The sequence below is a fragment of the Narcine bancroftii genome, chromosome 7, assembly GCF_036971445.1.
Source record: "Narcine bancroftii isolate sNarBan1 chromosome 7, sNarBan1.hap1, whole genome shotgun sequence".
NCBI classification, from domain to species: Eukaryota; Metazoa; Chordata; class Chondrichthyes; order Torpediniformes; family Narcinidae; genus Narcine; species Narcine bancroftii.
The window spans coordinates 71,618,526-71,645,210 of NC_091475.1; the positions used below are offsets into that span (position 1 = coordinate 71,618,526).

At 42.9% G+C, this 26,685-nt stretch overlaps 1 long non-coding RNA gene across 1 annotated transcript in view; it reads right to left on the reverse strand.

Annotated features, from left to right (window-relative positions):
• Positions 1 to 21,475, reverse strand: part of LOC138739003 (uncharacterized) — a 138,932-nt gene extending 117,457 nt beyond the window's left edge. Inside the window, exon 1 of the long non-coding RNA XR_011341945.1 lies at positions 20,407 to 21,475. This is a non-coding gene — a long non-coding RNA (uncharacterized lncRNA). The remainder of the gene's footprint in view (positions 1 to 20,406) is intronic.
• Positions 21,476 to 26,685: the final 5,210 nt, after the last annotated feature.

Here is a 26,685-nt window from a genome sequence, read left to right on the forward strand (position 1 = left end):
TGGGAAAACACTCCAATATGACTCACTGTCAAAATGGCCAAAATATTGATCAATAAGTGAAAGAAACATTGAGGTGATAGAGGTTTCAGAAAGTTATAAGCACTAATGCCACACTAACAATGGGTGGCAGAGAGGTTAACTCTGCTGCCTCGCAGCTCCACAACCCAGGTTTGATCCTGACCCAGGCTGCTTTCTCCCTGTGAAAAGATAGGGTGATGGATGGATGAATTAACTATTACAAAAAAGCCAAGTGGAGATGGTGGCAGGAGAATCAGAGAAAGAATGCTGAAAGATATGCAAACCTTTCCTATGCAAAAGGAATTGGTTTTGGTGTCGGTGGTGTGATATTTCTTTTATTACAGAACTTGGATTCTTTTTAAACAACTAAATTTATCAACTAAAGCGACAGCACTAAGAACAGACACGTACTGACAGACCGCACGTGGAGGCATCCGTCATGAATCTACCCAAGATGCAAAAGCATTCCCAAGATGCAACATTCCCCAGATGCCACACACTCTGTCTGGTGGTAGGACTTTTTCACGATATCCCCTTTCCTTGAGATGTTTAATCTAACATAGCACACTAATACGGTATTCTTTCAATTTTAAGTTTAACACAATAGTAACACTAACATCAGCAACACAAACTTTTAAGTGTGCAGTTCTTCAAACAGGTCTCACAGCTGGAGACTACCCTGTCAATATCACTGTTTATCCCTGGCCAATAAACAGCAGTTCTGGTCCTATTGCATTTTTCCATTCCAAGGTGCCCCTCATGCACCCTTTTCAGCATCTTGTCACAGTGATTGAGCAATGACAATTCTGCTCTGTCTGAGTAGAAGCCCATTGACAACACTCAGCTCAGATCTGATGTTGCAGTATGCCTGACATTCACCTCTAGGCCATCCTTCAATCCGATTCTCGATGCCATTCTATAGAACTGTGTCCTCATTTGTGATCTGCTTAGATTTCATGTCAGATATTGGAAAAGATTCAATGATCAGGTTCACTTGGAGATTCACATCTATCTCTGTGGAACTCTCATTATGTGCTTCACTCTGTGTCATTGTTCTGGATAACGCATCAGTTAACACAATAGGTTTCCCTGGTATATTCACCAATTCAAAGTCATAACATTGTAGCTTCATCATTAGAATTTGGATTCTCTGCAACATTTCACTGAGATTTTTCTTGATTATCACTATTAATGGCTTATGGTCTGTCTCTGCCACCAATGTTGGTCGACCATACATATAGATGTGGAATTCTCGAGTCCATAGACTAGACCTAGACACTCTTTCTTGATCTGTGCATTATCAACATTCAGATGTGGTCATTGCTCTTGATGCGATGCTACTGGCCTCCAATCTACTCCCACAGCCTGAAATAGTACGGCACTAATTCCATCTTTTGAAGCATCCATAGATATTTTTGTCCTCCTGGATGTGTCAAAGAACATCAAAAGCACCAGTTCTGTAATTGGAATGGTCTTCAGTCATCCCCATTCTTCCTCGTGGCGGTTTGTCCACTGGAATTCACATTTGTCCTGTAACAATGTCCTTAGGAATGTTGTTTTGGAAGACAGGTTTGGTATGAATTTACCAATGAAATTGATAATTCCCAGTTCTCTCAATATGCCCTTTTTTTTGTCCGTGGGTCTTATCTCCTAGAAAGGTGATTCCCTTCACCCCAAACTGACATTTTTCTCTGTTTAACTTTAATCCATACTTCTGGATATGTTGTAGCACTTTGATGAGCCTTTCATTGAGTTATTTTTGTGGGGATCCCCATAAGATCATGTCATCCATGTACACACGTACCCCATTTATGCCTTCTATGATGTGCTCCGTTGTCCTGTGGGACACTTATGGAGCTGAGAAAACTCCAGACTGGAGTATCAGTCAAACAGTGTATTAATATACAGTATTTTGTCCTATCTTCATGAAGTTTTATTTGCCAGAAGCCCTGGGATGCATTCAAATTTGTACCGGCCATCTCACTTTTAGTTTCATCCCTGGTTTGAATCTGATAATGTTCCCTCTTTATATTAACATTCAAGTCTTTTGGGTCCATGCACACACGTAAGTCACCATTCTTCTTTTTGACACATCATTGGTTTCACCCTTTCTGTGGGCTCCTCCACTTTCTTTATGACCCGTAGTGAAATCTTTCAGTTGAGTTCCTGTTTGAGCTTTTATTTTAGTGGTGCTGGAACCTGCCTCAGTCCATGCACTACTCGCTATGTGTCCTCCTATAACTGTATCTTATAGGTGAATGGTGGAACTCCAAACACCTTAAAGATGTCTGGAAATTTATCTAGTATTTTCTCTATGCTGTTCTGTCCATGGTCACTGTTGACTAGACTCATGTTTTCACATGTTTTATCACCAAGCAGTGGTTCATGTCCATTTGGGACTACTGTGAACCTGAGGTGATGCTTCTTATCTTTAACATTCACCTTGATCTTATATGTGCTTTTCGTGTTGATGCTCTGTCTATTGTAGGCTTTGAATAGTACAGAATTTGCATGGATGTCTGGCTTTATCTTCATTGCTCTGAAGTCTTGCTCACAGATCAAATTGACCTTTGCCCCTGTGTCCAACTTGAAAGGAATATTTGTTCCATTTGTATGCAATGACACTGTCCATTTATCCTACTCGATGCTGTTCTCATCCTGCACCACAAAAAGTGTATCACTGAGAGCAGTTTCTTCTATAGGTGTACAGTGTCTTCTATAGTGTGTACACTTTTATTTCAATTTTGTTTCCCTTTGGAAAAACATTGCTTTGCATAGTGAATCTGCCCTTTGCACTTGTTACAGACTTTTGTGGCATTGTGCCACATAGTTTTTGTTGTTTCCAGTATCTCATTTTTTGTGCGGGTGACCAGACACTGTAGCTATGACTATGTCTTCATTTTTACTGGCTTATACACCACCATCAAGCTTTTTTGCATGCTGAAGAATTAGTTTACTGCATATCTTCACAGCTCCAGCTAAGGAAAGCTCTGTCTCTCTCAGCAACCTCTCTCTCAGTTTCTTATCAATAATCCTGAATACAATTTGATCCCTAATCATTGAACCTTGCAGCAATCCAAAATTTTATATTCTTGCTTTTCATTTCATCTGTTAAAATTGTATCAAGGCTCTCTCCCTGCAGCTGCGTGCATGAGCGGAGCACATAGCTGTCAAAGGTTTCATTTTTGTTTGGTGAACAGTGTTCATCAAACATCTCAATAACCTTGCTGAATATGTTCTGGTCTTCTGCCTTGGCAAAAATAAATGTGTTGAAAACCTCTAGAGCTTTAGGTTCTACCACGGTAAGTAGCAGTGCAATCTTCCATGTATCCAATTTACTAGCGAGTCCAATGGCTTGCAGGTTCAGCATGAATTTTTGTTTAAACAGCTTCCACTCCTGGTCAATATTTCTAGTCCATTTTCAGCGTCAAGGACTTTTAAACTCTCCATATTTTCTCTGCTGATATTCACTATTACTCACTATGCACACTGTGGTGTTTCTTTCACTCCTGTGCACAGCAACACACTCCTGGTGTTTCTTCCATTCCTGGTACCATGTGATGTTTCTGTCATTAAAGAAACTTGGGTTCTTTTTAAACAACTAGATTTTATTAATATAACAGCATTAAGAACAAATACACATGTACACATACAGACCTCATGTGGGGTCATCCATCTTGAATTTACCCAAGATGCAACTGTATTCCCAAGATGTAACATTCACCAGATGCCACACATGCCATCTCTGACTCCTCCTAGTGGATGCTTGTTGGTCAGTGTGAACGGTGGATGCTTGTTGTTCAGTGTGGGCTCAAAGGGGCTGTGTCATAGCACCATGACTATTGGGGAATCATTAAGGATAAAACCCTCAGTAAATTATCCGTTTGCACCAAATAACCATATTCTGCAACAAAAAAATCAGTTGTGATTGACACATATGCAAATGATTCATTTGCCACACTGGATACATTTACAGTTAACTTAGTTCAAAGTTAAAATTTATTGTCAGACTACAGACATGACATCACACACAACCCTAATTTTTTTTTACCTGTGGGCCAGCAAGAATTTCTACTTATTGGTAATTGTAAACTGTACTCAAAAAAGAAAGTTATATATGCAAAAAAGAGAAATGTAAACAAACTGTTCAACAGAAATAAAAGAAATATTCAGCAATGAATAATGTGCAAAGTTTTGGAGTCTGATGGGGTAGTAACTGTTTCTGAATCTTGTGTTACGAGTTCTGTGGCACATGTAAAGGTTAAAACCTTGTGTTTTCGATTCTTCGTTAATCTCGTGCCTGTCCCTTTAAGAGAACTATTATTTGTAGTGTTACCATAGTGACTATGATGTAATATGTCATAATATCCACCCAGGCTAACTGCTTGGTTTTTCTACAATATGTGAAAGAAGCGTGAGCACAAGAAATTTTTCTTTGAATTTTTGTATCTTTACATACCTTTGTATCTCTGTATATCTTTGTGTTTTGCAGCAATCTTTAGCTATTGCTTTTGTTATGACAACTTTTCAGTAATTAGAGTCTAAAGGACTATCTTCATACAGTAAGTGTTTTGTTATTCTCAAAGTCCTGTGGTGAAGCTATGCAAAATGTTTATCTGTTCTAGCAACGAATTAAAACTACATAAAGTAACAACCACAGAGTTTGATTTGTTGGATTAAAGAGATCGAAATTTGGGATATCGCAGCTCATGCTTTGGAAGATGATGCTTTGAAATTAGGATACATTAGAATAAGGAAAGTTTCATCTATAGCACATTATATCTCTTTCCTGATGACAGCAGCGAGAACCGAGCGTGTGCTGGGTGGTGTGGGTCTTTGCTGTTTGCTGCTCTCTGATGGCTGTGTTCCATGTAGATTTTATCAATGGTGGGAAGAGTTTTGCCTGTGCCCACTACCTTTTGCGGGGTTCAGAGGTAATGGTGCCCCCATAACAGGCAGTAATAAAGCCGGTCAGCACACTTTCCATGACACATCTGTAGAAGTTTGCCAATGTTTCTGATGTCATACCAACCTTCTTAGTCCTTCTCAAGTAGCATTGCTGCAAACAGGATCAGTCCCTGGTTGCTCAGAGCAGAAACAACCAATGTTTTCATGGTGCTGTGTTCTGTGTAGCACCATGGTTTACTGACCACTCACACACTTGTTGAAACATCCAGTGCCATCCAGAGACACCGTGGAGACTGCTTGCTGTTTCTGCGCCCTTCTGCACAAGTGACCTCACAGAAGATAGGCAAGCCCATTGCTCCAGTCCTGCAGAAAGGAGAGCCTGAAGAGTTGACATCTGCAAGCTTGTTCATCCAAGCAAGCATATGGAAATACCAGCATCACCTCTCCCAAGACATGTCTTCAAGAAACCAAAGCCCACAGATTCATTGGTGACAGATATTTGCACTTCTAGTATCTGTACCACTTACTTTTGATACATTGCAGACCAGCAGCGATAGAAGTTCATCAAGACCGTGTTATTGTTTTCTTTTAAAATATATTTATTAATTATTTCTAATAATATAACACATTAGTTAAATCAAACCCAACGGTGTGCTAATGTGTCTCTGTGTGTGTGCGTGCGTGTCTGTGCGTGTGTGTGTGTGTGTGTGTGTGTGTGTGTGTGTGTGTGTGTGTGTGTGTGTGTGTGTGTGTGTGTGTGTGTGTGTGTGTGTGTGTGTGCGCGTGTATGTGTGCATGTGTCCGTGTGTGTCTGTGTGTGTGCATGTATGTGTGCATGCATATGTGTGTGTGCATGTGTGCATGTGTGTGTGTGTATGTATGAGTGTGAGTGTTTATGATACCCAAACCATTACAGCTGAGGGACAATTCTGGAAAGTCATTCCAAAGTTCAGTCTTAGAAATCCCTTGCACAGAAGGAAGCATGAAGGAGGTGGGAGAGACTAAGTTACCGGACTGCTGAAAACCCACGAATCTTTGTCGAGTTTCATGCTGAGAAATATCCTTTCGGATGAATGGTTGTCGCAACTCCCCTTTTCCTTGCATTGAGGAAACGAAATGTGTGACTTCCACAACCCAGGTACAGGTCAGTCGAAGTGACCTTCCCTTTGGTCTCAGTGTGGTTCAATAATTTCCCCTGACAGGGAGAATCAGCCAAATTGTCCATTTCACGCAGAGTCACTCCACCTCAGTGGTTCGTAAGATGTCTGATGGTCAATAATGAATGCTGCTTCCTTCAGGGTCCTACTCACATGACTCTCACACCACCTGTGTCCCCGGATAAAGCAACAAATGTCTTTCTCTTCCTCCAGAGAATCAACTTCAGGTATAGTCTGTACTAGATGTTGCCACCCAGTCTCGCCACAGCTGTGAATGGTCGCAGCCTGTACTAACCCTTAAAATGATACACAAAATGAAATGGGAGCTTGTAATACTTTGCACCCATACATTGCTTGCACTGCGCATCAGTTTGGTAACACCCTGAACTTTGAGGACTGTGAAGAAAATGGATTATGTCTATTCCTTTACAAAGTCCACAGCACTGAACAGACAGGGGTCTTTGCCAGCATCACCACATTTCCAAATGTTCATGGGGTAATAGGCCACACTTGAATTGCAATTGAGACTCCCACACAGAACCCAAAGTTCTTCATGTATTGCCAGAACTAATCTTCTCACATCAACAAGCATGAGAAGAGTTTTCCATTAGGTAGATTGCATGCATGCACTGTTAGTGTAGAGGTTTCAGAGCCAGCGACCCAGGTTCCTGCCTGAAATGAGTTTGCATAATATCCCTGTGTCCATGTGAGCTTCTCCCGGTTGCTCCAGTTATCTTCTACATTCCAAATACTGAGTTATAAGTTAATTAGTCACATGGGTGCATTCGGATGGCATGGACCTCTGGGCTGGAAGAGGCTGTTACTGTGCTGTATCTCTAAATTTAAGTTTAAACTCATCTTTTGGCAGTCTGTGACTCCTTCCAATATTTCAGATGTTGCAATGGATGCTGGACTGGATTCTTCATTGGTTCCTTCCTCACTGACCCTTGTGTGGGTCAGTGAATGCTGCCCCCATCCGAGCGCACCACACCACAGGGACTCTGGTGAAAAGATCCATCAGGCTACGTAAAGTGCCATCTACACCATTCTGTCAGACCTGTGGCGGACAGGCCAGACAGCACAGGGCCTTCCAGCTGAAGGCTGAGGATGAGATTAGTTGCCAGAGGATGATGAACAAGCAAAGTGGCGTTGAGGGAATCTCGAGGTTGGCAAGTGGGTTTCTTCTAGTTGCATGATAGAATTTGGAGAGGATTCATGGGAATGTAAAGAGAAAAAAAATGTGTATTAATAGGATTAGTGTAAATGGATGGCTGATGGTTAGCATGGACAAGGTGGGGCCGAAGGATCTGTTTCTGTCATGTGTCTCTCTCGACAACTCTATCACAATTGCTCAGTCTCACCTGGGACATCCAAGGCACAAAGACCTGCAATTAGTAAGAGATGCTGTGAGAAAATAGGGGCAATACTGTCATTTCACTGCAAGCATTTGGTTCCATTTAAATCAATTTCAATCAATTGTCAATCAATTGTCTGCTTATTGACATTTAAATCAGAATGATATGTCAACACTTGGAATTTTCAATACAGTGTAATTGGAGCAATTACATTTCCTTTTATGTGCTTGCAAGAATTTCAGCCTGATCTCACTAGGCTGAGCACTTCTTCACCATTTAATTAAACAATAGCCAGTGAACACAGGCAGCTGATGGAAGGAGCTGAGGTGCTTTGAACTATAATTATGGTGCCATTCACCGAGCTAAGTACCATACATCAGCATCACACAAAAAAAGCCAAAAAATCAGAAAATGTGGCAAGTATGTTCCAGAATACGTTGAGCAGCATAACAGTTAGCGCAACACTGTTACAATGCCAGCGGTCAGGATTGTGGGTTTGAATCCCGTGCTGTCTGTAAGGAGTTTATATGTTCTCCCCATGTCTGCATAGGCTTTCCCTGGGGGATCCAGTTTCCTCCCATCATTCTAAATGTGCTGGAGGTTGTAGGTCAATAGGGTGTAATTGGGCGGCACAGACTAGTGAGCTGAAAGGACCTGTTGGTGTGTTGTTTGTCTAAAATAAAAAGAAAATGCTCATCCACTTTCTGGCAACCACTCTAATACAAATCATCAAATGAAACTGTAGGGTCTTCACCTGCTTCAAGAAAGCCATTGCCATCCAGGTGCCACTGAAGGCTGTAACGATGGGCCAAAATGTGCATCGGTTGGTGACAGCACCAGCGGTCATCATGAAGTGCTTTGAGAGGTTGGTTGTGCCACATATTAGCTCACAGCCTACCAGCCACCCCTTGACCCATTCCCGTTTACAGATCACTGAAACAGATTATCAGCCAGTGCCATCTCCTTGGTCCTATGCTCAGCCCTGGAACACCTGGACAACAAGGACTACAGCTCTGCTCTCAACACAATATCCAGCAGACTATTTCCTACACCTATTCGATCCATGACTTTTGATCCTGCAAGCCACAATCTTTGAGGATTGGTGAAAACACCTCCTCCATGATCATCACGAGAGCACTATATAAGTCTTCTATTGTACTCTCTGTGCCTGCACAACCCAACTCAGTGTATAATTTCAGGACATGACCATCATGGACAGGAGATTTAACCACAAGATGGAGAACAGATGTGAGAGGGAGAGAAGGACAAGAGGTTTGTTTCCAGGATAACCTCTCCCTTAATGCCTGCAAGACTAAAGATTAGTTTGATTGACTTCTGGACGAGAAGCAGAGCTCTCTCCATGGTCTACATCAATGGTGCTGAGATGGAGAGAGTAGGCAGCTTTATGATCCTCCGTGTAAATGTCTCCTGTGACTTATTCTGGCTCATTGATGTAACGGCCAAGAAAGCGCATTAGTGCCTTGCTCAGAAACCTGAAGAAATTTGCCTCGTCACCAAATTTGAGCAACTTTTATGGGTATACCATTGAGAGCAACTGGAATGGGAACTGCTCTTCCCAAGACCACAGAGGGGTGTGAATGTCTCCCCCACCCCGACCTCCCCACCCCCCATCTATAACTTCCACTGATTTGAAAAGGAACCCAAAACATTTAAACACTCATCCCATCTTGGCCACCCTCTCTTCACCCCCTCACATCAGGAAGAAGATTCAGGAGGGTGAAATCATGCACCACCAGATTCAAGGGCAATTTCTTTCCTGCCTTCAGACTCTTGAATGAGCCCCAAAGTTGAAAAATTATGTTGCCTTTGGTCCTTGCCAACTGATCTCTCGCTTTGCACCTTTATCGCTTGTCTTACCTGTTGTACCGTGTATGCGATGTCCACTGGTCTTCTTGCAAAATGATCTCTATGACAGAAACTTACTTAACGTAAGAGCCACATACAATAAACTCCAGATGTTTGAGAGCCACAACAATCATGCGATCGCAAGCCATGCCCACTAAAGCTTCCCCTGTGAGTGGCAGCTCATACAGTTCCTCTCTCACCCAACATACTGTATACGCTGTTGTATAGGATGACCCATGTAGGACAATCCCCAGAATTTCCACCTAAAATGTTAGTTTTGAGCAATACCCTTTGTATAAGATTAACCCTCAAATCTGGCTTTTACCACTGATTAATGGATGCTGATAAAAGCAAATTACAATATTTTAATAACAAAGGTTTAAATTTTATTTGGACAGTTTAAAATAAACCACTGTCTGCTCCTGTAACAGGCTCTTTAAAGCCTAAGCAGAGCCGATAACAGTCGGACTGGGCGGATGGACCCCGCAGAGGAGCGCTGAGACTTTGCAAATAACTAATGAGACATGCGCGAACTGACGGAAGGATGGCGCCAGTGTTGAGAGTTCGTCATCAAGGGAAGAATTTTAGGTTCTTTGTATAGGACAATCCTGATTTCAAGTTGAAGTTTTTAAGTTTCGGATCGTCTATACAATGGTATACACGGTATTGCCACGAGACACACATTTTATGTCAGATAGCCAAAAATAGCTCACGAGCCACAGTTTGGCCACCCCTGCTCTATGGCTATAAACTTGAACGACTGAGGGTAGAGATGGGGATAATACAGGAACGTCACTAGAGTAGACCAAGGTAAATGTAAAGGTTAAAACCTTGTGTTTTTGATTAATAGTTAATTTTGCGCCTTTCTCTTTAAGAGAACCATTGTTTGTAGTGTTACCATAGTGACTATGATGTAATATGTTGTAATATTCACCCAAATTAACGGCTTACTCTTTTCTACGAGATGTGAAGGAAGCGTGTATCTCGATATATATTTGTGTTTTTATGGCAGACATTAACTATCACTTTTGTTATGAGAACTTTTAAGTAATTAGAACCGAAAGGTCTAGCTTTATACAGTAAATGCTTCATTATTCACTATTATGAAAACATTGTGGCGAAGCTATTCAAAATATTTATCTGTTTTATCAATGAATTAAAACGACATAAAGTAACAGCCACAGAATTTGATTTGTTGGATTAAAGAGATCTGAAATTAGGGTATGTTAGAATAAGGAAAGTGTCGTCTACATAAAGAACTTAAGGTAATCCCCATGTGGTGGTACACCACCAGCCTACTGCAGGGGGAAACCTCTGTACCTGCAGGAGTGTAAGGGGACAGGACAACATCTGGCCAGCTGTCAATCAGTTGGCCTGAAGGGATCAAGCCCCACCCAGTCGGGTGTCAATCACCCTCCGGGATATAAGCCTGTGCCGGCCTCTCAAAGCTCATTCAGAGTTACTGCAGCTCTGTGGAAGTCTATGTGGATTAAAGCATGTTGTACAGTCTTTACCTTGTGTGTGTCTGATTCTGTCTAACAGCGCACCACAATTTAATCCACAAAATTTTCTCACGGCTCTCGTAGAAAAACTCCTGAGTGCAGGGACCCTCGAAGTCAACTGACCCCACCCGGAAGCCCAGACACACTTCAAAATCTGGCACCATGCGGTCAATGCAATCATCGAGGCACACGAAGGCAGCAAGAGGTTGATCCTACTCCAGTCAAAGCTGGGTCCCCATGCCTTCCAGGCAACCAAAGGCTGCTCCACTACAAGAGTGCAATGGACACTCTTGAGAACATGTACAAACCCTCCATGAATGCGGTCTGTGCAAGGTACCTCCTCAACACACGAGCCCAGCAACCCGGGGAGACGGCTGAGTCTTACCTGGGACACTTGCGAGAGTTGGCCCGACCGTGTCTGGCTGAACACGGGGTAGGTGGAGAGGAGGTCAAGAGGCTGATCTGGGACACCTTCGTCCAAGGGCTACGCTTGAGGGCCATCCGGCAGAAGTTGCTGGAAGACAATATCTACGCCCTGACCAAGACTATGGAAGTGGTCCAAACCCTGGAAACAGCAGCCTTGCACATTGAAGCATTCGATTCTAGGTTCTCCCAGGCTCCCTCATGGCCCTCTCACAATGCAGCTGCAGCCCCAGACCAAGCTGGGAAGGAGAACATCGCTGCAGCAGGTGCCCGGTGCCAGGTAAGTACTGTGGGCCCTGGCACGACGATCATGCCAAAACTGCCCAGCTAGGAACCAGTATTGTTCCCGATGCGGCAAGAAAGGCCACTTTGCAAAAGTGTGCCTCTCTAAAACTGCCGGCAACTGAGCGGCCCTCTATGACCTCCCTACCTCCCCCGCGGATCTCCCCACCAGTGCGCGTGCTGGGCTTCGCCATTGTCCCCACAATTACTTCCCACTTCCCCGACTTCGACTGCGCAACACCCGGCCCCACCAGTGACCATCACAGCATGTGCCACGAGCATCTGCACCAGCACTCGCCAGCGCCATTGCCACATGCCAAGAACTACAGCGACATCTCTTCCAGCTGATGGAACTACATCACTGCCGCTGGCCATGATGATGTTATTTCCCCCGGTGCAACGGACACGGCTTAGGAAGGTGGCCAGCCATGCAGTGGGCCCTAACATCCCACCGCCATCTTGGGCCAGGCAGCGGCCGACACGGAGGGTCCCCGACAACGTTGAAAAAAACGTGGTCAACACGGGTGATGACCAGGCCACCCTACTGATGCTCCCCACACCTCTGTATGCCATCGGCTATCGCACGCCACAACTCAACTCACGACTGATGTCAATGTGGTCAACAGAGGCGATGACCAGGCTGCCCTACCGATGCTCCCCAGGACTCCAGAAGCTAGAAATTGTTGCACACAGCTAGAGATCGATGACTCTGAATCCGAGACGGTCCTGGCCACCAACACGCTGACCAGGGACATCCCTCACGACCTCGGGTGCTCGATGATGGACGTGCAAGTCAACGGGCAGGTAACAAAGTGCATGCTCGACAGTGGCAGCTCCAAGAGCTTCATTCACCCGAGTGTGGCCCACTTCCTGGGATTAAAAGTTCACCCCACCACCTGCATGATCACCCTCACCGCCAAGGATACCCTCGGGCGCTGCTCGGCTGATATAACTGTGGGAGGGGAGACTTACACAGGGTTCAGGCTCCTGGTCATGCCCAAACTCTGCGCCCCACTCCTCCTGAGCCTAGATTTCCAGTGCCACCTGCAGAGTGTCACCCTTGCCTTTGGGGGTCCCCAACCTCCACTTACATTACACAGCACGTCAACCTACCAGCCCTGGCCAGCCTGCGGCCTCTCCTCACTGCGCATCACCCCACTGGCGATCTTCCCACATTTTGCGCTAGGCTGCAAGCCGATCGCTGCCAGAAGTAGGCGCTATTGCACTGCAGACAGAGACTTCATCAAGACGGAGGTGCAGTGACTCCTGGCGGAGGGTGTCATAGAGCCCAGTAACAGCCCTTGGAGAGCCCAAGTCCTAGTGGTCAAAGGGGGAAGTAAGCCAAGGATGGTTGGGAATTACAGCCAGATCATAAACCAATACATCCAACAGGACACCTACCCCGTGTCGAGGATCGCCGACATGGTCAACAAGATAGCCCACTACCGGGTTTTCTCCACGACTGACCTGAAGTTGGCATATCACCAAATCCCCATCCACCCGAACGACAAGCCCTACTCTGCCTTTGAGGCAGACGAGCGCCTGAACCAGTTCCACCGAGTTCCCTTTGGGGTCATGAACGGAGTCTCCATTTTCCAGCGGGAGATGGATCACATCGTAGACCGGCACAAGCTGAAGGTGATGTTCCTATACCTGGATAACGTCACTATCTGTGGCCATGACCAGCAGGACCACGATGCTAACTTGTAGAAATTCCTCCAGACGTCCGGGGAGCTGAACCTCACAACAGGGAGAAGTGTGTGTTTAGCACCACCCGCCTCGCCATCCTTGGGTACATTGTGGCCCACGGAGTCATCGGCCCAGATCCAGAAAGGATGCGCTCATTAATGAAGTTACCCCTCTCCCCCACGCTAAAGGCCCTCCGCAGGTGCCTTTGCCTGTTCTCTTATTACTTGCAGTGGGTCCCTCGCTTCTCGGACAAGGTCCGCCCACTGTCCCAAGCTACAAATTTTCCCCTCCTACCAAAGGCGCAGGCAGCCTTCACCCGGATCCAGCAAGGCATCGCGGACGCCACGATGCAGGCTGTGGATGAGACTCCCCCTTCCAGGTGGAGAGTGATGCCTCCAAGGTGGCCCTCGCTGCTACCCTCAACCAAGGGGGGGGGGCACCCCATCGCTTTCTTCTCCAGGACCCCACACAGCTCCGAGCTAGGGCACTCCGCCATTGAAAAGGAGGCCAAGGTGATTGTGGAAGCAGTCCACCACTGGTGCCACTACCTGGCTGGCAGGAGATTCACCCTCCTCACGGACCAGTGACCTGTGGCGTTCATGTTTAACACTACCAACAAGAGCAAGATTAAGAATGAAAAGAACCTGCACTGGAGAGTCGAGCTGGCAACCTACAGCTATGACATCCAGTACCGCCCCGGGAAGTTTAAAGACCCCCCCGATGCCCTCTTCCACACCTGCATGTCTATGCATGACAACAGGTTCCAGGCATTCCATGAGTCCCTCTGCCATCCAGGTGTCACCAGGTTGTACCATTTCATCAAGTCCCGAAACCTGCCGTACACCATCAGGGACATCAGGGATGCAACCAAGGCCTGTCAGGTCTGCGCGGAGTGTTTTACAGATGGTGGAATCAAAATTAGTTAATATCTGATTCAATACAATTTTAATTTAAAATCTGCTACAATTTATTATCATTTCATTGGTCAAAGACATGGAAGCACATCTTGGTAAGACTTCCCCATTTATACCATTCACTTATCATAGGCAGCTGGTTATAATGGGTACAAAATACTCACCATTTTGTATTACCCTGGGATTTAATTACCTTGCATAAAGTAAATCTTCAATTCATAAATTTTGCTCAGCAAAAGGAGGAGTAAGGCTCTCTTTCCGTCTGATAGCCCACAGGCCACCCTTGGGCGAGGTTTAGCTTACATGATGTTATATACAGAGGAAACTTGGGACTATTTTATGCTGGAGCATGAACACTGCAAGACTGTAAGAGCCGCATTACACTTGAGTGGTGAGCACGCTCAGTGAGACAGTGTATGAATACATGACCAGTACCTGATGTGAATAAAGATTTGAGCTTTTAAACTTACAAGCCTTCTTAGTGTTTAAGACCTCTGATGGTACAATGAGGACACAACATGGTGGTAGCGGTGGGATAGATAGAAACCCACAGCATATAGAAAAAAATCCCTATAAGCCTTAATAAACACTAAGAAGGCTTGTAAGTTTAAAAGCTCAAATCTTTACTCACATCACATTACTGGTCATGTATTCATACACTCTCTCACTGAGCATACTCACCACTCAGTGTGATGTGGCTCTCACAATGTGTCTCACTGAGCATGCTCACCACTCAGGTGTGATCCAGTTCTTACAGCCTTGCAGTGTTCATGGTCCAGCATAAAGTAGTCCCAAGTTTCCTCTGTATATAACACGTGAAGCCATGGATTGCAGATGGTGAATGGTTTTTACAGATTGGAATTTATGGTTATAAAACTAAAAACGCTGGGTAGATGAATCTGCTGATCAATGGCCAGGGTGATCCGTCCAGTATGGACACTGCAACTGAAGAAGGCAACGGGGAACCACTTCAGTATTTTGCCTTGATATAATCATGAACTCAACATCGACTACAGTCTCAGCTCAAAGATGGAGCCTTCACCAGAAGAAAACGGGGGAGGCAACAACTACAGTTCGGAGGGCCAGAGATCGTGTCGGATGGAGAGATGCGATCCCCCACGCCGAACGGCAAGGCACCTGAACGACGAAATAAAACTCTCACTTTAATAAAGCAGCTGACAGAATTAGCACTTCATACGTTTTATTGATATCTGTGAAAGTTGTGCAAATATCCACAAATTCCCCAAATGAAATCAAACTTAATATTGATTCAAATGTAAACTATTGGAAATCAGATGGTTCAAAATAATCACTATGTATTTCAGTTCACTTGAAGAATCCTGTTCATTCTATAGAAAGTGGAAATTTATTTTTACAGAGATCCGTGTCCATTTTAACAATTGCTCTGTAGTCATTAGTTATGCTTCAAAATCCCTGAAGTACAGCGGAGATTTACCAATTGAGGAAATGCATTCAGCCCAATAAAATCCCCCTTGATTTTTCATGGATTCTTCCTGCTGCTCAACAAACAAGATTTTCAAAAGCAAGACCAAACTCTTTCTGAGACTGCAGTTAAACAGATAAAATGACCAGGTCAGCGTTCAAAATTGAAAACCAGTCAGAAAAACTCGCAAACCAAATTTTCCGACTGCCAGGGTAAATATGTAGCAATATTTACTTTAAATTAATAACATTTATTCTAGAAAAATCTCAATAATTATCCCATGATTCCAGTAAAATTGCTTTTGATATCAGCCCATAATTCATTCATGTACTACGCTACTGTGCCCATAGCACGTGAGAGTTTATAGCTGTGTGCATGTTGGCTCAGAAAGAACACGCTGTTCCCAGGAAGAACGGCACGAACCCCAGATGAGTGTAGTTAACACTAAGCTTTATTGGGCTCACAGCCCTGCTTTTATTATCAAGCTGAGGGGTGTGGCCAAAGCTCTGATTGGTGCATTTGCGATCCACTTTCCCTGCAAGGCCAGTTGGGCTCCTTTAGTTGTAGCCAATTGGAGGGCAGCGTTACGGGCCTCGTTTAGCCTGCTGGATCATCGTGTACGTCCTTCATTTTGTGAGGCGCCCCGAGGGGGCTGCGAGGGGCCGCCACAGTACCATATTTATATCAATGGACTGATTTTGGTTATAAATTTTTTCCAGGTCCATCACACTATTACCATCAATAACAGTCTCAAACATGTTCAGGATGAAACACCATGTCTAAAACAAGAAGTTAACAAATAATTCCAGACTGGTGCATCTTTACCTGTTCTTTATCAGAATATTAAACCAATCAACTAAATTTAGGCTTGGTCAGGAGCCAGATTCTAAGGCAAATCATTCAAAATTATAGTTTTATTTCATCATTGATTTGTAATGAAATTAAATTAATACATTGAATTTCCAACACCATCATCATTTAGCAAGACTGAAGTGGATTTCTGAGCTTCCTGGTATGCCTGGCTGGTTTGGACAAGCAAAGTGTTTAATTTGAAGTCTGCAGAAAACGACTATGGTTCAAGGCTCAAGATGAGGTTATTGTTGAGGCACAAGTACAATGTATAGATGCACCAACATTTAATCATATTTTAAAAATTTAGACAGGCAAGAAATCTAGTAACAGGCCCTCGAGTCCATGCTGCCCAATTACTCCCGATTGACCTACAACCCACAGTACTTTTCGAATGCTGGGAAGTAACCAGTGGCCCCGGAGAAAACCCACGCGGATATGGGGAGAATGTACAAAGTCCTTTCAGACAGCGCAGGATTTGAACCCTGCTCCCTGATCACTGGCACTGTAGAGGCGTTGCGCTAACCGCTATGCCAATCGTGCCGCCCTTACATGGGGCAGTCAAACAGGTACATAAGGTACACTAACTGTAAAAGTTTTTTTTAAATTAGCACCAATTTAAGACAGAAAGAGATAACAAATATCAAACGATAAGTCTGAGGTGATAAGCTGATGAAAGACATTACCATCTCAACACTAGCTTCACTCAACTGTGCTAAAGATTTTCAATTCTCTTCGTGGCATAATAGGCATAAACAACTCCCAACCATGAATTGGAAATAGGCAGAAGGTAACTCTGCCAGCCCCCAGCAGAACAATCACATCCCTCCCTCACTTTCAGCCAAATGATCACAATCCATTCAAGACTACTAAATATCAAAATAATACACTTTCTCCTCTGGAGTGGTGAGGCATACACTAACTGAGCCCTCTTTCGGTGTCTTATGTCTAACTAACAATCTTGGGAAATAAATGGAATTAGATGGACAAACATAAATCTCGTGTGCCTGCAAAAGCAGAGAATTCTATTGGCCTGAGGAGGGTCTCCAAATCTTTTTAGCACAATGCTTTATCAATATTTTTTAAATGCAGATTAGCAAGAATGAAATCACCTGTATTTGACAAGTTCACCTGAGAAAAGTATTGAATGCACTCATAAAATTTAAGTATTGCCTGCAAATCATTAGATTTCTTGCATTCATTGTTACCTCATAAAATAAACATCAAATTACCTGTTTAAATTAAGCTGCAAGATTTGTCATTGCTCGTCTTTGTCATTGCGTGCATTTGTTCATTTGTGCTCAGCGTGCACAAGCTTCACATTTTTGAATGATATTCACTGTCGCTGGATTGTTTTCCCACTTTTGTGTTTCTTTATTTCTCATTGCATCGATCCTACATTGAAGGAAATTTCCATCCCAACTCGAGAGAACGAGGGTTCCTTGGGATTGCAAAGTGAGAGGAGATGAGGAATGCACAAGGGTGGAACATTCCAAGGATAAAATGATCTCCAGATTGTGCCAGAGATCTTTGATGCTGCTTTAATGAAGCGAGTAGATGGCCACCTTGTCGTGGTGGAGAAGCTTGTCGTGGTGATCCTGACAGTGATGCCATCTGGACCTGTGCTCCTGCTAGGGCCACCCATGCCGGTCGAGGGTGAGGTCCCTGACAAAGAACAATCCAACCAAGACCTCAATGGTGGAACAGGTGGACGAAGTTATATCAGAACTCAACGGCTGTGAAGGTGGACGAATGCTGCAACAAATCCAGGCCATTGGAACTAGTTGGTTGATTTGTGAAGTATCGTGTACTTCTTGGAGTTCAACATCAAGTACATGTTAAACAAATGCACACCCAGGTGTGTTCACTCTGTGAATCAACGAAACAAGTGCCATCATCCTTGTCCTTGAGGGATAGACACGATCAACTGAATAGACCTGGTCTACTGCAGTCCAACCTGTAAACTTCATGCAAGACTGGATGCAATAACATTGCCTGACAAAGCTCAGTGGTATCATTAAATTCTATGCCACTGGCTCCTTTCAAGCAACCTTGAATACCTCTCCACACGCTTCAAAGAATTATCCCTTGCTTCTCCGATTTTACAATTCTTTTTAACCAAAAATAGACTTCATTCACAATTAATTATTTACAAAAGGAAAACTGTTCAAAGTCTCTCCCCACCCTGCGTTCAGTATCCATACATTTCCATCACTGTATGCTGTTACATTCATTTCTATTTACCTATGAGGAATAGGATTCAAATTTACACCACATTTAAATTTTAAATGTAGACATACAGCCTGATCACAAGCCCATGCCGCCCAATTGCACCCTGTTAACCCTCACCCCCGGCACATTTTCGAATAGTGGGAGGAAACTGGAAGGCCCAGAGGAAACCCACGCAGATATGGGGAGACTGTATACACTCCCTACAGGCAGCACAGGATTCAAACCCTGGCCCCGATCGCTGGCTCTTGTGCGCCATACTTTGGGCATGGGACCGCTGCTGCAACTTTCAGTGTGGCATGAGGAACAGAAGTCCCATCGGGGAGAGTTGAAAAACATCAGTCCTGATCAAACAGAGTTGAAGCTGGTTACTCATTCGAATACTGTTGTCTAATTTCCAAGGCAATGCTGCAACAGGGGCATGACTCTTGATCTAGAAATTGTATTAAACGTACAAGGAAGATTCAAGGCAGCGTAGACAGCACAAACTGTTTATTTTTGCACAACCTGCAATACGAGTGGACTTGCCAGGATAGAGCACAAAACAAACCTCATAACTGTATCTTGATACAAGTGAAGATAAGCAGTTTAATTCTCCAAAATCACAATGGTTATTATTTTGCTTTGATCCAGAAGAATTAAATAAATAATCAGAGGAATGTTACAAAAAAATGATAGAGCACACAAAGCGATCTTTCTTTTCTATTTTTAATCTATTCAAGCAAGGAAGTTTAACTGCACAACTGTGCAACAATGAAAACTAGTTAATTTTGGCCTTCATTCAATCTCATAACCTGCTTCAGCATTTTGACTTTTTCATGCATTTTAACGGACTGGGAAACCAAAGAAGATATGCTTCACAACCCTCCATGTGTGTTATGATTTACAAAAGGAACTTTAACTATTCTCCCTCAAAAACAATATGGTTAAAGGCCCAAGAGCATGGCAATTGCAGTAAACATGGAAACAGCTCAATCAACCATCTTGCAAATTAGTTTGTTGAGAAGGGAGAAAAGTAAAGGAGAAAAGTGGTAGTAATGGATAAATTAGGAACTTCCATTTGTGGCATTTAATGACAGTTAAAGCAAACAATATATAGAAAATAGGGTAATTTAAACTATCCATACAGTAAGTCATCTATTCAAATAAACATTAACAACCTTCTAACAATGAGCACTAAATGTACAGAAGATCCTGACCTGATCACGATATATTTTATTGCACTTTAGGGCACAATGTGATTAAGTGATGGAGGTTACTAATACAGATTTAAATTTACCAGTCAGGCAATTCTGTTCTAATTGTTTTGATGCAGAGAGATTGTGGCCCCATTGGCTTCCATTTTGCAAAATTATGTTTCAAAGTAATTCCTTCATCATTCTTGAACTTCAAACAGCATTACTCTGCAGTTTATTCATGTAAACCATCTTAAACAGACTAAAGCTATTCTTTATATGACTACTAGTTAAGATATCAATAGGTGGTGAATTATTTCTTGAGGAAGATTTGCTATGTTTTTTTTATATACACACATATACACACACACACACATGATTAGCTGTCCAAAAGGTTTAGTGATGCAAACATGAGAAAACGTGCTCATTCACCACCATCCATCAATATTAATCTCGCACATTACAAACACTCACCCATTCATCTTGCAGACACAAATTAGCAATTCAAGAGTTTTAACAGATGAGCTTCTAAATGTAAACTTATTAGGTCATATATTTTTACTGCACACTGTGCAGCGGTCTCTGCAGATCCTACCCTCCTCAGTGAATGTTTTCTTGTCCGTGTATCGATGAAAGTGAACTAATCACATTTTTAATGCTGTCTTTGGGGGAAGGTGCTTTGCATCAATGTTAGAATGAAAATCTGGAGTAAATCCCATCCTATTAAATACCAAGTAAAAACCCAATGCTGGAGAAACTCAGCAAGGTCAGATAGTGTGCTTGATGTAGCAAAAATAAAGATACATAATTATTTGCTTTCATATTACAAAGTAATATTTTCCATCCTTGGGTAGAAAATAGCATGGCCCCTGTTTTATACAGGCTGCATAATGTCTTGATTGAATGTAATTCATGGAAAAAAAACAGAAAACACTGATCAAACATGTGCCATTTAGCTTGGGCAAAAGAAATAGTTAAAACAGTAAAATTAAAGCTTTATTTAATGTTCTAAAATAGAGGGCAAGTTCGCAGGATTGAGCACATATTTAATATGATGATTTCAATGCTCCAATCACCAGAGAGACAAGAAAAACCATCCAATTACAAATGTTGTATTAAAATTCAAGGTTGAAAGTTCAGATTCGTTGCCAGAGTATGTACATGACATCACATACAACCCCGAGTTGGTTTACCATGCATGAAGTACAAAAGCTTCAATCTTTCATTAGACATCCCTACATTGCATTCAGACTGGGTAAAGAATGCTATAATTGCCCAAACTTTGTGGTTAGTCGTAAAGGAACTACACTGACCTTGTAGACATTTCCTGCTGAGTTTGGGAAGATTTAATGGCCAAGCTTCCTTTATAAAAGAGAACTGCCATCACTGTGACACATTAAATACTGACAACCTGCAAAATTTTGGCCCATTATGATTGATCTCATTACACTTGTAAGTTGAAGAAAATATTAATTGGGCTATTTCATCTTCCCTTATGTCCAAAAATACTCTTAACATTTTCAATTATAGAAATTAATGGGAGCAGGAGAACTGCTTATTGGGAGTGGGAAGGTTGCTTATCAGGGACCAGGTAAATATGACAGAATGGCAACTGGCGAAGAGGCCAGGAAGTCAAACAATGGCCTCATGGAGCACACCTGGTGTCTGCCTTCAGATTGGCCCAAGATGAATGGAACAGCAAGGTACAGAGGTAACACACTTACTCCACTACTCATTTTGATGTTATTCATTCTGATGTAAAATATTAGTGCACAGTTTCAAATTAGTATAATTCTTCATTTAATTGTATTTGTAAGGAAAAAGCTGAAAAACAATATTTTGGCAAAAAAGTCCAAAACAGATCTCATTTTTAAAATGCAAAAGTTATGCATAAAGTGGTGCCGACAAGTCTGCAAAGACAATAGACTCCTGTACTGGAGATTTTCACAAAGTGGTGCAAATGGAAGGACCTATCTCAGGAAACTGATGTCTCATGAATTGATTTTGGAAGTCAGCAAGCTGTTTTGGTGGAGTGTGCTGTTTTAGGAGGGTTATACAAGCAAGAGAGAGTCAAACGTGTGACAGAGAGAGAGAGAGACTGAGACTGCTGGTTTTCTGCAGTGGCTTTTGGAAACTTGTTGGAAACCCCATTTTGAAGACGGGTTGTGAGTTCTGAGTTCAGCTTGTTCAAAGCCCTTGTGGTCCATAAAAGAGGAGATGGCTGGCTGTGTAATGTTTTCCCTGAGATAAAGGAAACAGAAAAGGATCTCTGTGGTGACCTGAAAGAGAGGTTATCATCTGGAAAACCCAAAAGGAGCAAGTTTCTTTGGCAAGTGGCTGATCAGAAGGAATCAGTTTGTTTGTGTCCAATGGGCAACAAATCTCTTTCTGAAAACTGACAAGAATCTTCCTGAATGGTAATCATTTACCTTTCAGGCACCAGAGCCTGGTGAACTTTATAAATGTTAAATTCTGTGCACAGTATAAGAATTGCCTGATACCGGTGAACTTGGAGGAGTAAGAAGTGAGATTGGACTGTGAATCAAAGAACTTTTCTGAACTTACACACACATTACATACAAGTGCATTTAGAATTAGAAAGGGGTTAAGTTAAGTTACTAGCAATAAGTTAAAGTTTGATCCTGTTTTTATGTTTACAGAATATTGAAAGCAACTTTTGTTTAAGTTGTTTTTGTTTAACTATTTGTCTTGGTAAATTTCTATTGCAGCTGGGTTTTGGGATCCTCTGGGCTCATAACATTTGGTGATTCGTCTTTTAGGTTTGAAAATTGGAGTTTTGGGATCTTATACTTTTAGAGTTTTTGTGATTTATTAGTTAATTGGGCCTGTCACAAACTGGCAGAACTTATAATTATCAATAACTGTAAAGCATACTCCAGAAAAAAGAAATGTAAACAAAATGAAATATAAATATTCAGTAATAATTAATGAGTAAGCGTCCTTAAATGAGTCTCTGATTGAGTTTGTCGTTGAGGAGTCTGATGGTGGAGGGGAGCAGCTGTTCCTGAACCTGGGGGTGCGAGTCTTGTGACATCGATACCTCTTTCCTGATGGCAGCAGCGAGAACAGAGCGTGTGCTGGGTGGTGTGGACCCTTGATGATTGTTGCTGCTCTCCAACGGCAGCATTCCCTGTAGATGTACTCAATGGTGGGGAGTGTTCTGCCAGAGATGTCCTGGGCTGTGTCCACTACCTTTTGCAGGACTTAATTTTTGCATACAGCAAGTTATTTTTGTGTGTTTTGTCCAGATTACCTCTCTAGCCAGTTTTTTTTTAATTTGGAGTAAATTTTATACTTCCACAGAGTTGTACCAACTTAGTTCATTCCTGTTTTCATCTAAATAATATGTGGCTTCCTTTGCTCTTGTGCAGTAACTATTAAGACATCGTCATCAGCCACACCACTTCTCTCTGGAATTGGGTCCAAATCTTTAATGTACGGAAACTGGGTACAATATTCCATTTGTGGTTCCTGAATTAGTAATCCAAGTAATAGATGAAGAAAGGAGATTACCAGCTCAAAGTCTGGATTTGAAAAGAAGTGCCCATAAATTTAATGGATTTTCATGGCAACCCATTGATTTCACTGATACCCTTCAGCAAAGGAATTTGTGCTATCCTCAGCTCATTCCAAAGTGTTTTAAAAAAAACAGCATTCTAAACTGGGCCATCATGAAAATCAAGAACACAGACTTGCCAAGACAAATAGCGCCTTTGGAAGACTACACAAAAGAGTCTGGAAAAACAACCAACTGAAAAACCTCACAAAGATAAGCGTATACAGAGCCGTTGTCATACCCACACTCCTGTTTGGCTCCGAATCATGAGTCCTCTACCGGCATCACCTACGGCTCCTAGAACGCTTCCACCAGCATTGTCTCCACTCCATCCTCAACATTCATTGGAGCGCTTTCATCCCTAACGTCGAAGTACTCGAGATGGCAGAGGTCGACAGCATCGAGTCCACGCTGCTGAAGATCCAGCTGCGCTGGGTAGGTCACATCTCCAAAATGGAGGACCATCGCCTTCCCAAGATTGTGTTATATGGTGAGCTCTCCACTGGCCACCGTGACAGAGGTGCACCGAAGAAGAGGTACAAAGACTGCCTAAAGAAATCTCTTGGTGCCTGCCACATTGACCACCGCCAGTGGGCTGATATCGCCTCAAACCGTGCATCTTGGCGCCTCACAGTTCGGCGGGCAGCAACCTCCTTTGAAGAAGACCGCAGAGCCCACCTCACTGACAAAAGGCAAAGGAGGAAAAACCCAACACCCAACCCCAACCAACCAATTTTCCCCTGCAACCGCTGCAACCGTGTCTGCCTGTCCCGCATCGGACTTGTCAGCCACAAACGAGCCTGCAGCTGACGTGGACATTTACCCCCTCCATAAATCTTCGTCCGCGAAGCCAAGCCAAAGAAAGAAAAGAAGAAATGAAAACCAGGAAATGCTGGCAATACTCAGCAGGTCAAACAGGATCTTGCAAACACTGCCCCAAACCCAAGTAGTTCCATGTTCCTGACAGTCCTTCCTCCCCCCCATCTCAAACACATCCTTCCTTCCCCCTCTTTGAAAAGTATACCTGTCATATTCTGCAAATAATCTGGATTGAAGCCCACACGTCACTGACACCGCAGCGAACTCCCGTCAAGAATAACAAAATGTTTCAAACTGATCTCAGTTAATTAAAAAACAAATACACTGAGACATGCAGCACGGTAACGCCATTTCGGTCTACGAGCCCTTGCCATCCAATCCTCTGCACATTTCGAATGGGAGGAAACCGGAGCCCCCACGCAGACTCGGGGAGAATGTATAAAGTACAGACAGACAGCGTGGGATTCAAACCCCGGTCCTGATCGCTGGCGCTGTAACAGCGTTGTGTTAACTGCTACGCCATCCATGCTGCCCAATGGTTCTATGAAACTGGTACGCTAGGTTTTTAAACTAATAAGTGAACATACAGTATTGTTCAGATTGAAGACTGCTTCAGTCTTCACGTGCATATATTCTCTTTACTTACTGCGAGAAGATAAATAATGTTTTAGGTCGAAGAATATTTATCACAATTGCTTTTATTTGATTTTCTTCAGTGAGATTTCATGCTGCTCCTTGTCTCAACATTTTTGCTAGTGATTATGTGAACTCTATATGGTTGAATTTCTGTAACTTGATCGGCCATAACACAAAGGTACGTCTAATGAACAAGGCGAACCAAACTAGTTAAAGTATTAAAATAGGACTTCTTTAAAATAAATTAGCATAATTAGAAAAACAAATGCAGCTTAAAGCATGTCAACGACTAAAAGTTAACAATCTCTTCAGAGCTGTAAAAACAAATGATGGACTTGGAAGCATTAATGTATAAAGACGAAGTTGCCTGAGAGGTTGCACGGTTGGCGTAGCGGTTAGCGCAACGCCTTTACCACGCCAGTGATTGCGACTGGGGTTCGAATCCTGTGCTGTCTGTAAGGAGTTTGTACGCGCTCCCCGTGTCTGCGTGGGTTTTCCCCAGAGAGGGGCTTGGCTTCATCCCACCGTTCGAAATGTATCGGGGTGGGGGGGGTGTAGGTTAATTAGGTGTAAATTGGGCAGAAATGGCCTGTTACCGTGCTGTTTGTCTAAATTTGAATTTAAATTTAAAGCAATTGCTGGCCATTTATGTAAAATCAAAGACTTTGAAAAGGGTACAATTATTGGAAAATAGTGTGCAAGCTGAAGATGCCAACTGAATGATAGAAATTCTAGCATTTGAATGTAATTGGCTTCAAAAATACATTAAAAATGCGATTATTAATCCTGAAATGCTTTAACATTGTAGTCTCTCCCAAACAATGAAAATCCAGCACACTGTCTGTAAATGTACAGATCTTTATGAATTTTAATTGAGAGCAAATCTGCTGTGTTGGCCTAATTTAGCCACAGAGATGAACCAGTAGTAAGGGTAAGTAAGTCTGAAGTAATCAATCCCTGGGGTGGATATGGGGGTAAAATAGCTGTCTTGTCTATCAAGACTACATACAGAAGCAAATGGGGAGGGGAGGTTGTCATAATAAAGGCAGAAAACAAAGCAAATCAAATTTTTCACAATTAACTTAAGAAGGAAGCTGACAGGTTTGGCGCTGGGCATTTTCATTTCTTTGCTCAAATGTAGTTATCCATCCTCCTTTATGCAAATTTGATGTGACAGGAGATGCTGTGGGCGCTCAACCAAACCTATCGCACACAACAGGGGCTGCAGTCTTGCAGGCAGAGTCACATATTAAATGGAGTGGATACTGATGGATAAATGACATGAACAGTGGTGAAGAACTCATAAAAAGATTTTTAAAAAATCCAAGGGAGGAGAGCAACAAGCAATTAACATTACCTAGAGCAAGGCCACCTCTAAACACTGGAAAAACGTCACTTGGTAATTGAAGAAATAACTGTAGGATCTGGGGTTAGCACACAAGCTAAAAAGATTATCACTTGGTAGTTTATAAATTCATTCCCAGGGCAAATGACATGGTAACACTTCAGCACGAGCAGGATTTTAAAAAATAGGCTGTATTAAAAATGTACCACAAAAACTTACAGCCTTCACTGAGAGAGGTTAAAAAAAATCCTTCAACGATAGGTACAACACTTGGATGTGTCTATACAGAGAACAAGGTTAAATTCAAGGTAGAGCATGATATTAGGGTGACAAGGCTGATGTAGCAGTTAGCGCGATGGCGTTACCGCACCAGCAATCGGGACCAGGGCTCGAATCCCACGCTGTCTGTGAGGAGTTTGTACATTCTCCCCACCTCTCACCATTCGAAACGTACCGGGGGTGTAGGTTAATTGGGCGGCACAGGCCTGCAGGCTGAA